The sequence below is a fragment of the Sinocyclocheilus grahami genome, unplaced genomic scaffold (genome assembly GCF_001515645.1).
Source record: "Sinocyclocheilus grahami isolate Dianchi unplaced genomic scaffold, SAMN03320097.WGS_v1.1 scaffold3.1, whole genome shotgun sequence".
Lineage (NCBI taxonomy): Eukaryota > Metazoa > Chordata > Actinopteri > Cypriniformes > Cyprinidae > Sinocyclocheilus > Sinocyclocheilus grahami.
The window spans coordinates 5,454,971-5,467,121 of NW_015505182.1; the positions used below are offsets into that span (position 1 = coordinate 5,454,971).

The following is a 12,151-nucleotide window of genomic DNA, read 5'->3' on the forward strand; positions in this document are numbered from 1 at the left end:
TAGAGTAGGCATGTAAATAACTGTGGACACGTAAATTGGAAACACTTCAGGAGTTTCGAAGTCATCATCTGATTGGTTGAATTCTACAGGATTTCTGGGATACGTGTGCGCAGCGTTCTTTAACGTTCCACCTGGAAAGATGCAATGGCACCAAACCTCCTCATGGAAGAAGAAAGCCATCATGTTTACAACTGTGACAATGAGCGCTTATCAGGATCAACTAAACACTAGATTTTCAAAAGTATGTGAAATATGTTAACTTTTGCGGCATAGACTCTTTAAAAGTATCGATTTGGCACCGGTATCGAAAAAAACCCAAACGATACCCAACCCTAGTTAAAGGAATATTACAGGTTAAATACAAGTTAACTCTTGTCAGCACCGACATGTAGGGCTTGAACAACAACTTGTACATGACTAATTATCTAGGACTAAATCCATTAAAAAAATAACTGAAATAAAATAAAACATAAAAAAATCTTGATGTACTAAAATAGCTAAAATTAATAATAAATACAAATATTACAAATACAACTTAAAAACTATATAATGAATTAAACAAAATTAAATAAAAATAACAAAAAAACAAACAACAAAATTACTAAAACTTTACCTAAAATTTATTCAAATTATTAATAGTATATACTAATAAAAGTTTTCAATAAAAACTGATCATATTATCTAAATTATACTAAAATTACAATTGATGGGTCTATGTTTACCTTATGTACATTTTTATATTCATGTCATTCCAAAAATATTAGGCCGCTAATGATTATTCTACATAACTTGTTGACCAGCACAACTCGGCTGATATACGGTCTAACTAGTCAACTAATACCGCATCTGATAACATACTGTGTCTGTACTTGCAATAAAAGCCTATAGGGTAGCCAAAGACTTCTGTTGTGATTGCATTTCTATTGACATGTTTTTTAGTTTGTTTTCACAAAGTCTAAATTATTTTCTCTGGTAATCAACAGCATGCCACAGATTCTGTAAAGAAAGATTAACTTCTATTTAACCTTAAAATACTGCTTTAAATTCAGTAATAACCTGAGGAGAGGTTAAGAAAAGAAAAATGTTTCACTTCCAGCGACTGTTTTACAGTGTTTTTTTGTCTTTTTGCCTTGAGAAATAAAAAAATAAAACACACACCAGTATAAAAGGATCAAGTGAGTTTCAGATCATTTGTAATTTCCAAGGAGACCATCTACATTCCTGGCAAGTAGCGCAATGATAAGTAGACCAAGGTCATTTGCGTAATTTTCCTTAAAAATGTCCTCTCAGCCTCTGCTCCATCTCTCGCAATGTCCTACCATCTAATCTCTGCCAAGATCTGAGGAGCCCATTAGCTTGCTGTCGGAGGGGTCTGTAAGTAATCGTTTGCCATAGAGGAATGAAATTGACAAGTGCTTAAGCCTTGAGCACAGACAGAACACAATTCCCCAGCACATTTCCGATAGATATAATCAGACGAGTGATAGAAAGTCACATCCTCGGCCCATCTTAAGAATCTCTCCACCAAATGTTGCCCATCTCGGATGGAAAAAAACAAAACATTTTTTTTTATTCCTCCTTGCACCTCTTCTCTCAACCTCCTTCAATTTCTCTGACTTTTATGCTTTGATATCGCCTTCCTTCATCAACTTCTCTCTCTGTCTCTCTATAGACCTTTATATACTGTGTGTGTGTGTGTGTGTGTGTGTGTATACAGTGGGTACGGAAAGTATTCAGACCCCCTTAAATTTTTCACTCTTTGTAATATTGCAGCCATTTGCTAAAATCATTTAAGTTAATTTTTTTTCCTCATTAATGTACACACAGCACCCCATATTGACAGAAAAACACAGAGTTGTTGACATTTTTGCAGATTTATTAAAAAAGAAAAACTGAAATAAAACAGTGTGATTAGATCATGTCAGCATTGTGGCTCATATTTGAAGCAAAGTTTTGCCTGAATGGTGATTGAATTCACTGTTTTGGATCACTGCATTTAAACTGAGAATGCATGTACAGAATGACATGTTTGTTGTGTGATAGAGTAAACATTAATAGCTCGTGCAGTGGAAGCAGCCTCCCCCCGGGTCCTAAATCCGCTCAGTAAGGAGTTTTAATTCCATAGGGGGCACTGTTGGCCTACATCTAATAAAATGAAAGCAAAATACACAAATAATATTTAGATTGTGTTTCTGATTAAATAAAGCAGTAATTGATGACATAAAATCATGAGTATGTTTTGATTTAGATCAGAAGCTATAGCTTACATGAAAAAAAAAATCACAAACATGACACTTAAATTAAATAATTTTATATATACTGATTTATTCATTAATGTGTAATATGTTATATATTTTAAACAAATTATGAGCTCTAAAAGATTTTCAGAATTTTTACAACTCTTTTGTTCAGACCATTTACAAATGTTAAATCATAAAATAAAATGTTAAGGTTACCACTGCATCTTTCTGAAAAAATAAATGCAGTGATTAATATATAGTTTATTTATAATTATTTTCAAATCTTCAATGTACTGTCATTATAAAATAACTTTATTCTAACAAATAAGTTCAACTTAAGTTAAAACTAACTAAAATTTTAAATAATTATATATCACTATCAGCATCGGCTATCGGCCACAATTAATTGAAAATTATTGGCATATCAGATATCGGCAAAAATCCAATATCGTGCATCCCTTATATATATATTTATTAGGGGTGGAACGGTACACAGATGTCACGGTTCGGAATGTACCTTGGTTTGGGGGTCACAGTTCGATACGATTTCAGTACAACAGAAAAAAAAATCTACTATGCTCGGTTTCTTTTCATTTATTTTGAACAGACAGTAGTTCAAATAAAAAAAATGTCCACCTAGTTATTAAAATACTAAATATTATTACATTTTGTAACAACGCCCAGTTGTTCTATAGAACGTGGGGCTAACCGGAGCTAAGCTAGGCTACTAAACTTTTGCTAAACTAATTGCTAGCAGGGTGCTAGCATCTACACATTGAGACTTTTAATTTGGTTAGCTGAAAGTGCATCCGAGCATTTGCGTCCCATTCACCGCACGACCCTGAGTGTCTCTATGAATGGTAGCACAGACAGAACTAATCAGCAGTAGGCAGTACTGTCATCTTTCTCCTTTTATTCTGAACATAGCATAAGAACTTACACACTCAAGGCCATATCGCCAAGTCCCTCCCCTACACATCTCTCTCCATGACGGTGACAGCCACACTTTTTCATAACAGGGCAGCAAACCCACCCGAACTAACTTAAACATAAACACACATAACCTTGCTAACGCAAAAACCCAACCATCTTGCTTAATTAACACATAAATCAACTCTAAACAAATACCCATAATGCACCTGGCTGCTAGCGCTCACTGCCGGGTCATTACAATATATATATATAAAATCTGCAGTACAAATATACATACAAGGAATCAATTCTTGAAATGTATTTGATTTAGTTTACAGATAAAAGAGAAACAAGAGAAAAAAACATGCGACACGTAACTAGCCTATATACGCTGAGTTTCAGTTCATTTTTGTGACAGGCTTAATTTGTTCACAGAAAGGAAACTCAAATGACAGAAAGCAACATCCTATTTGTTTTCTTTATTTTACAAAAGCACAATGTTTCGTTTTCATTGTGAGTGTACACAAATAAAAGCAGACCTTTATACGGTGATGCATTATTAATAAGACAATAAGTGTTTAAAGTGGATTCTGCTGGTATTTTAAACAGTTGAAGTGATCGCGCCGGCGCACGCGCGCACACACACACACACACACACACACACACACACACAACACATCAGTTCCAGCATTGCTAACTTGACAGCGCAGTTGGCACTTTATCAAAATAAAATACAGTGAACCAAACATCAGCGCGCCCGCCTCTGTGTCATGCGACTGAAGTACAAAGCCTATAATTTACATAACAAATAATAGTTTATCATTCAGATATGTTACATCACAAATATGGAAATATTATGGAATATTTGGATTTGTGCCGAATGAGAGAGGTAGGATACACGAGCACAAAGCTCCATTTCGCAAATAGTTGAGTGCACAAGCCTTTAAACTAAAGTATACTACTTTGTCAGTCTGTGAGAGACACATTCAGAATCAGCACATGGTCACTGTCTAGTGGGCTTTGTTTCAAGTGCGCAACTCATGGCATTCGATGTTCTTCTGCTGGTGGCCCGTTATCAAACAGCGTTGCATTGCTGCGGGTGCCCCCATCTGGATTGGGAGTGAATTGCCTGTATTCGTTGTACGGCCTCATGCACCGAACCGAGATGTCCGTACCGTGACGGCTCGGTACGAAATACATGTATCGTTCCACCCCTAATATCAGGGTGCGAACTACAGGGGAGCTAGGGGGAGCTCGGCTCCCCTTAATAAGATATGGGCTCCCCTGAATACGGGATTTGTGAAAAAATATTTACAATGTATTATTTTGACGTGGAATTTCAGTTTTGTGTAATGTGATCATCGTGGATTATTATTTGTAAAAGTGCAAAAATATCATTCATGCATGACGGCAATTTAAACCTAATTCACTTCAATAAAGATAACTATACATGCTATTCTTGTCATGAGTATCAAGGTGTGGGGGCGCTGCGGTGCAAATTCCACTCATGTTTAGTACATGTTAACTCAAAGATTCGTAGAAAAAATATAAACGCTGGACTCTGTGGTCGATTCTGTGTTAAGGTAAGGCATGTTATTCCCAATTATGTGTTGTGGCTGGGTTGTTATAGGTCTGCGATGTCTTAGGCCTAATTGAACGGAGGAATTATGGTATTCTTCTGTAGCCTGACAACGAGTAACTTTAACCGTTGGTCATGTGAACGCAAAGACAGCCGGATGCTTTGTTTATAGACTATTTGTGGGTGGCTGTTTGTTGTTTCACCTATCAATTAGTGTCGATAAAGTATAATAGGGTAAATCCTGTATAGTGATTTATCCTATATAGTGCTTGCATAAAGCAAGTAGTGCATACACTTGTAGCTGTTATGTATCTTTTGCAATTAATTTTTATTCATTTGTAATTGTAGGGAATTAATTATTATTAATTCATTGAGGTTTTGAAAGGACTCGAATCTGAAAAGTCGAGGTCCACCTGATTAAACTGAATTTTAATTTAAATGGTTTACACCCTATCAGCTACTCGGCCAGCGAGAAGATGTCAGTGTATATTACCAATTGAATATGTATTTTATGTTCTCCCTGGCCATGGGTTAACACTATTATGATAATTTGTCAGCTCTTAGAGAGGTAACGCTGATCTTGGCAAAGTTTTAACCTTGAAATTATATGACACCAGACGATGATTATTTATAAACGAAACATGAATTTTATTGGCTATTCTAGTGGATTATTATGTGTAAAAGTGCAAAAATATCATTCATTCATTCATGCATGACGGCGATTTGAACCTAATTCACTTCAATAAAGATAACTATACATGCTATTCTTGTCATGAGCATCAAGGTGTGGGGGCACTGCGGTGCAAATTCCACTCATGTTTAGTACATGTTAATTCAAAGATTCGTAGAAAAAATATAAAAGCTGGACTCTGTGGTCGATTCTGTGTTAAGGTAAGGCATGTTATTCGCAATTATGTGTTGTGGCTGGGTTATTATAGGTCTGCGATGTCTTAGGCCTAATTGAACGGAGGAATTATGGTATTCTTCTGTAGCCTGACGACGAGTAACTTTAACCGTTGGTCATGTAAACGCAAAGACAGCCGATTGCTTTGTTTATAGACTATTTGTGGGTGGCTGTTTTTTGTTTCACCTATCAATTAGTGTCGATAAAGTATAATAGGGTAAATCCTGTATAGTGATTTATCCTATATAGTGCTTGCATAAAGCAAGTAGTGCATACACTTGTAGCTGTTATGTATCTTTTGCAATTAATTTTTATTCATTTGTAATTGTAGGGAATTCATTATTATTAATTCATTCAGGTTTTGAAAGGACTCGAATCTGAAAACTCGAGGTCCACCTGATTAAACAGAATTTTAATTTAAATGGTTTACACCCTATCAGCTACTCGGCCAGCGAGAAGATGTCAGTGTATATTACCAATTGAATATGCATTTTATGTTCTCCCTGGCCATGGGTTAACACAATTTTTATAATTTGTCAGCTCTTAGAGAGGTAACGTTGATCTTGGCAAAGTTTTAACCTTGAAATTATATGACACCAGATGATGATTATTTATAAATGAAACATGAATTTTATTGGCTATTCTAGATTACATAAAACCTAAACTAAAACACACATACACACACATACAGTTTCAGATGACTGAATTCTATGAAGCTTTCAAGTTCTAACTCGTTTTATGAGTGATTTAAATTCACCTTAGAGAATTTACCAAGCAGAGAATTTTAGTTTAATTTTACTGCTTAAATTAGCTCAACACCAGTTCAGCAGATTTGAAGAGTTTGTTCGTTACTTGCATTCTTTTGGTTGACAGCTGACAAGCTGAGGTGATTCCGTTGCTGATGCGGGCTTCCTGGATGTCTGTTGAGGGAACCCCGTTGCTGATTGGTCGCTGACGTTCTTTTGGGAAACCCCTCATTGGATTGGTTGGTTGCCGGTCTACGAAGAGCTTCAGCAGTCCTGCTAAAAGCCTGAGTTTGCAAGACTTTGAAGATCGTGTTTCTCTGAAGTGTTTGAGTTCTTAGATGGTCTCGCTGGTGCGATGGTACGGCGTGGGGCGCTTTGTCGCGCTCACCAAGGTGAAAGCCAAAGTTCTTTAGAGTGAGAGAGCGAGCCCAAGCATAAGACGGCGCGAAAGGGCTTTGTGTCCAATTTTAAGCAGGCTGACTTTTGTTCAGCCCACAGGTCGCTGTCCAATCAGATGGTGGCTTAGCCACGCCCCATACTGTTCCTTATCATGCATGAATCGCATGCTGTTTGTGGAGAGTATTTCTGCAAGTTTTAAATATCTTCTGATAAAAGTATTATCACCAGAGAATGATACAAAATATAAACTTTTCACTAACACCAATGTTCGGCGAATAAGACAAGCTCTCATTCGAGCTCAAACAACAGGTATTTTGCATACACAGTAATCGTAATCACTAAACGAAAAGTTATAAGGCCAAGATTGAGATATCATGGTTTCGATAAACACATCAAATATATAGATACGGCATAACACATACAGTGGATACATTTTCACTACTTATACGTTTTTAAACAATTTGTCTTTTAAAATAGTCATGCAAGGTTCTGTTTCTTTGTCTGTGACACAAGAAAGTAAGGGTTTCAGTCATGCAGGAAGCAGGTGGTTAAACATGTGATAGTCATGTGGCGTCACGCTGTATATCCCGTGCTTGCCTGAGGGCATCAGTTAATTTACTCATCCTTTTCCTGTTCTGGACATAATGGTTCCATCCATTGGTGGTCACAAGACATAGCGGGTTTCTATCGGTTGTGAATGAACTCTTTCAGTCCTTGATACCAAGAAAGCTTTGTTGTCTCCTGATTGAATTAGTTTCGATCTCATGAGTAGTTGAGTTTAGTAAGAATATGGGACTCATGTGCTGGGTGATTTAGCAAACCTTGTGATGGCTGACATCGGTGTCAGTTCATATTTAGAAATCCCTACACTTTGTAAGTCATTGTAAGCCCTCTTTTGAGGCACGTGCAAGGGCATGAAAAAAAAAACAAGTGGGCTCCCCCAAAGTCCACGTTATAGTTCGAACACTGCCTAATATATGTATATATGTGTGTGTGTGTGTTCTGATTCAAGCTTTTGAGTTTGTGAGTCTTTCTGAACGATTAAAAGGACTGGCTCAAAAGAGTCATTTGTTTGTGAATTGGCTACACTGGTTCTGCTGTATGTTTTTGTTACAGCAAACGACTCAAAAGAGTCTGTCATTAATGAATCAGATTTCACCGATTGTGCTCTATGTTGTTGATTCGCTAAAAAGAACTGAATAAAAAAGTCATTTGTTTCTGAACTGCACTTCACTTATTGCACTGCATGTTATCGACTCATTTAAAATAACTGGTTCATAAGAATTATTTGTTTGTGAATCGGACAATAGTAGTCTTACTGTATGTTGTTTAATGCCCTTTTTATCTGCACTAATAAGATTAACTAATCATGGTATAGTTTATCATTAACTATTTGCATTTTTTATTTAAATAATCATATTTTCAAAACACATTTCATTCAAATTGCTTAGAACCAGCATAAATCTGTCAATATGAAAATGGTTAAAATATGGCTAACTGTGGAACAAGCAATATTTAATTAGTTAAAACTTAAGAGCTAAATATATAAACCTGGTTATTGTGCATTTTAAAATGCATTCAGTTTATTTAAACACATTTAGTTTATTAGTAATACTCTATAATTCTTTCATGTATGACTGACAAATATCCATTACATGTATTAGTTTGTTACAACTGCGTAATGTAAGTAGAAGAAATTTTGCAATTTGGCTACAAAATCTTAAATTTTGGCTTTTTTGTAAATAGATAAACAGTAGATAATATGAAATATACAGTCAGAGTAGTATGTAGTGTTGTTCCAAACATAGGAATTTGCAACATTAGAGTGCTGCCCTGCCTTCTTAGCATTCCTTCTCTTTTCTTCCTGTTGTACTCTCCTTCCTTCTCATTCACTCGCTTTTTCTATTACCAGCGAGTTCATTGCAGTGGCGTTTAAAACACACATCAGTCACTCAAATCATCAAGCCCTGGAGCTAAAGCCCAAGACCTTCAGATGTCATTGGGAGCTCTCTTGGCTTGTGTGGTGCTCTGCGTATTTGTGTGTGAGTTATGAAGATATTGGGGTGTAAATTTGAGCCCCTGGACAGATGGTGGAGCGTCAGAGCACCCACGGATGCGCTCTTCATTTTTATTCAGGGACAGCATGGAAAAAATGGTCGGATAGGAGATAGAAGGAGTGAGAAATGACTAGAAACGTGAGGGGAAAATAACAAGGCATATGAAGCAGTGGTCGAAGATTTGAGTTTAAATGAAAATGTTTGTTTTCTGACAGATTATGGAAATATAATTGATTAGAACAATGAATACCACAATGTAAAAATGTGTTGTTTCCTTAAAAGTGATGCGTGTAATTTTTATTTTGTTTTGTTAATATTCAGGGGAAAATATTAGTAAGCCATTTGTAGGTTGATTCCCCTGAAAAGCATAGAATGTAACAGTTGGGTTCTAGAAGTAAAAATCCCATTCATTTTCTCCATAGGTGAATTGATTTTGAATTATAACTTATAAAGCTTTAAAGATGGACCCACTGTGCGCTACTGGGTTTTTAATCAATGGTATTTGCTTTTGTTGAAGTTATTTCAATTTAAGTTTTAAACAATGGTGTTCAACAGCAGAATTCCTGCTGAAAAACTACATTGCCCATGATCCTACAGAGAAATCTCTACCAATTAGAGAATTGTGACCAAAAGAAGAATATATCACCTGCCCACTTCCATCAGACTTTTAATACACTCAAATATTTGTATGCATAATATATCTGTAACGGAAGAGGTCTGACGCAACAGGTTAGTATAAATCAAATAGGTTTATTTGGTCACAGAGAGTACTGGGGTGGGGTTCAGAGGATGTGATGGTGAGGGAATAGTTTGAAGGATATGATGAGCGGGGTAATCCGGGTCTTTGGCTGTACAGGAGCTGGAATGCAGGCAGGAGGAGCACACACCTCAGCAATCCGGGAACTAGGAGGAACAGGAGACACTAGGAGGAACACAGGAGGTAAGTAATGCAGGAAGTATTCAAATGGAAGTAGTGGCAAAATCACTGAGTCCTCTACGTGTATACGAGACCGGACAGTGAGGGTGTCTGCGGTGTGTGCTTTTATGCAGGCTGGTAATGAGGTGCTTGATTGGTGACAGGTGCAGGTGCTCAGAACTCAGGTGAGAGGGATCGTTGTGATTGGGGGGTGGTGGAGCCTGGCCGATCTGTTACAATATCTAATATAATATATGTGTTAGGTGTTTGAATAAGTCAAAATATTTGTCATTTTAAAAAATGAACCTTCACCTTTAAACTGTAATTTCTACCTGGTCTGACACTTGAAAATTACACATTTTTAATCTAATGTATTCAGGTTTATTAAGTAATTTTAACTAACTTTTGACAGCCATTTATTTTAGATATACATTTTTTTTTAGGATACCTGACAAATAATTTTCACATTGGATCGAAACTCTTCAGAAACTGAGATATTTCAGCAAATATTGGATTAAATATGAGACTACAGATTAGATATTAACATTTTTAAATTTTTTTACAAAAAGAGGCAGAGAGAGAGGGATAAGAAATTATTTTTTTCTTCTCTCCAGCAAGTGTGAAACAGGAGCCCATGTCAGGGTCTGTGACTCAGTATATATTTGGCTCTCTATGATGCTCACGACCTGACTCCGCTGTCTTCCTGTCTCGCTGACAGATTGAATTGTGACAGTATTTCTGACAGTATTCCCATGATTTCACACATGGCACTGGTGGTTTGGGTTCTGTCTTTTTTGTTTCACTTAAGGCCTGTGTGACTTAAAACAGTGCACTGACTGGTTACTGACTCTTTGTTTACATGACACATTTAGAACAGTTTACTTGTGGAAAGGTTTTATTATTTTGATTTACTATATTTCATATTCTTTCTTTTATTTTTAAATGCAGTGTGGTTGATAGGTTTGTGACCACACTGAAAATCTAGAAAGTGTGTGGATTTTGAAAAATGTGACGAAAATGAAAAGGAAATATTTTAGATTTTGCACTGTTTTTAGGTCTTCGTTCACATCAAAGTCAATTTGGGACATGTGATGTACTTGCTTCAACTGAAGCTCAAGATGTTTTTTGGGATTTTCTCAAATTGATCATAAAGAGACAAGTTATTTTAACACAGTGAAATTTGTGGAACTAAGTCATTGTAATTGCATCCGAACAGGCAGGAATGGACAAATAATGGCCCTTTACAGAGCCCTAGATAAATTACCTCCAGTAACAGTGATACTAATTAATGCACTGGAGCATTTACATGAAACTTCTTTAATTTCTCTTAAGAGTTTTTATCTTTGTCTGAGCTGCTTTGCTATTGCAGAAAATAGATGAAAATCCACCACATTTATTCTCTCTCTCTCTCTCTCTCTCTCTCACTTCAAAAGATAATATACGATTTTAGAATTAAACCTGAGCAGCAATTTCATTCTAAACTGACCTGGGTGACCTGCACTGTTGAGACGTGATATTAGCAGATGAAGTGGCTGTCTTTCTGAGAGACAACGGTCTGAAAAAACTTAATAAAGAGGCACACATTCATTACCATGAGACATTGTATGGCACTTAGCTTTTTAATCTTATGGGACACTGTGATGTGTATCTACTCTGATAAGGGGTCACAGACTTACTAAACCAAAAAAACAGACGGCTATTTATAGCATATATTATAATTATTATAATTAAAAATTAATTATTCTAATATATTACATTTCTAATCAATATTTGCTATATTACAGTGACATAATCATGGGATGTAAGCTCAGAATTCAGAGAAAAAAGTCTGAATTATGAGATGTCAACTCAGAATTTGCAGGGGGGTTGGGGGAATGAACTGTCTGAATTATGAGATAACAGATTGCAATTACCGTCTTTATTTTTTAAAAATCCCAAATAGGCTTGCATATCAAACAGCATTTTAAGATCTGAAAAAAAGAATAACAATATAAAATAAATAAATACATTGTGGATGGATGTGGAGTGCAAGAGAACCATCATACTGACAGACCAGCCTGGTCTCATGTTTATACGTAGGTACTAATACGTAACATTTACAAGCACAAAATGTACACTTTTGTAAGTTTTTATTAAACCTAAAACGTACAATTTAGACGTATTTCAACGTTTAAAAAGTACAAATCGCTACGTATTTTTAGCTAAAAAAAACGTAAACATATTTACGTATCTTTTATATCATTAAGATATTCGTATCAATGCATTTTTATCATTTTATCAATAAGCGATTTAGATTTTTAGACCACTTAACCTACCTCCAAACCTAAACCTACCCATTTTTATAGCGAATATGCATTTTTATCATTTTATTAATAAGCGATTTAGATTTTTAGACCCC

The 12,151-nt window shown here is 35.9% G+C and overlaps 1 long non-coding RNA gene across 1 annotated transcript in view; it reads right to left on the reverse strand.

The window, feature by feature from the left end:
- Positions 1–3,308: 3,308 nt before the first annotated feature.
- The window catches only part of LOC107582096 (uncharacterized), an 18,744-nt gene continuing 9,901 nt past the window's right edge, over positions 3,309–12,151 (reverse strand). Inside the window, exon 3 of the long non-coding RNA XR_001608902.1 lies at positions 3,309–3,379. This is a non-coding gene — a long non-coding RNA (uncharacterized lncRNA). The remainder of the gene's footprint in view (positions 3,380–12,151) is intronic.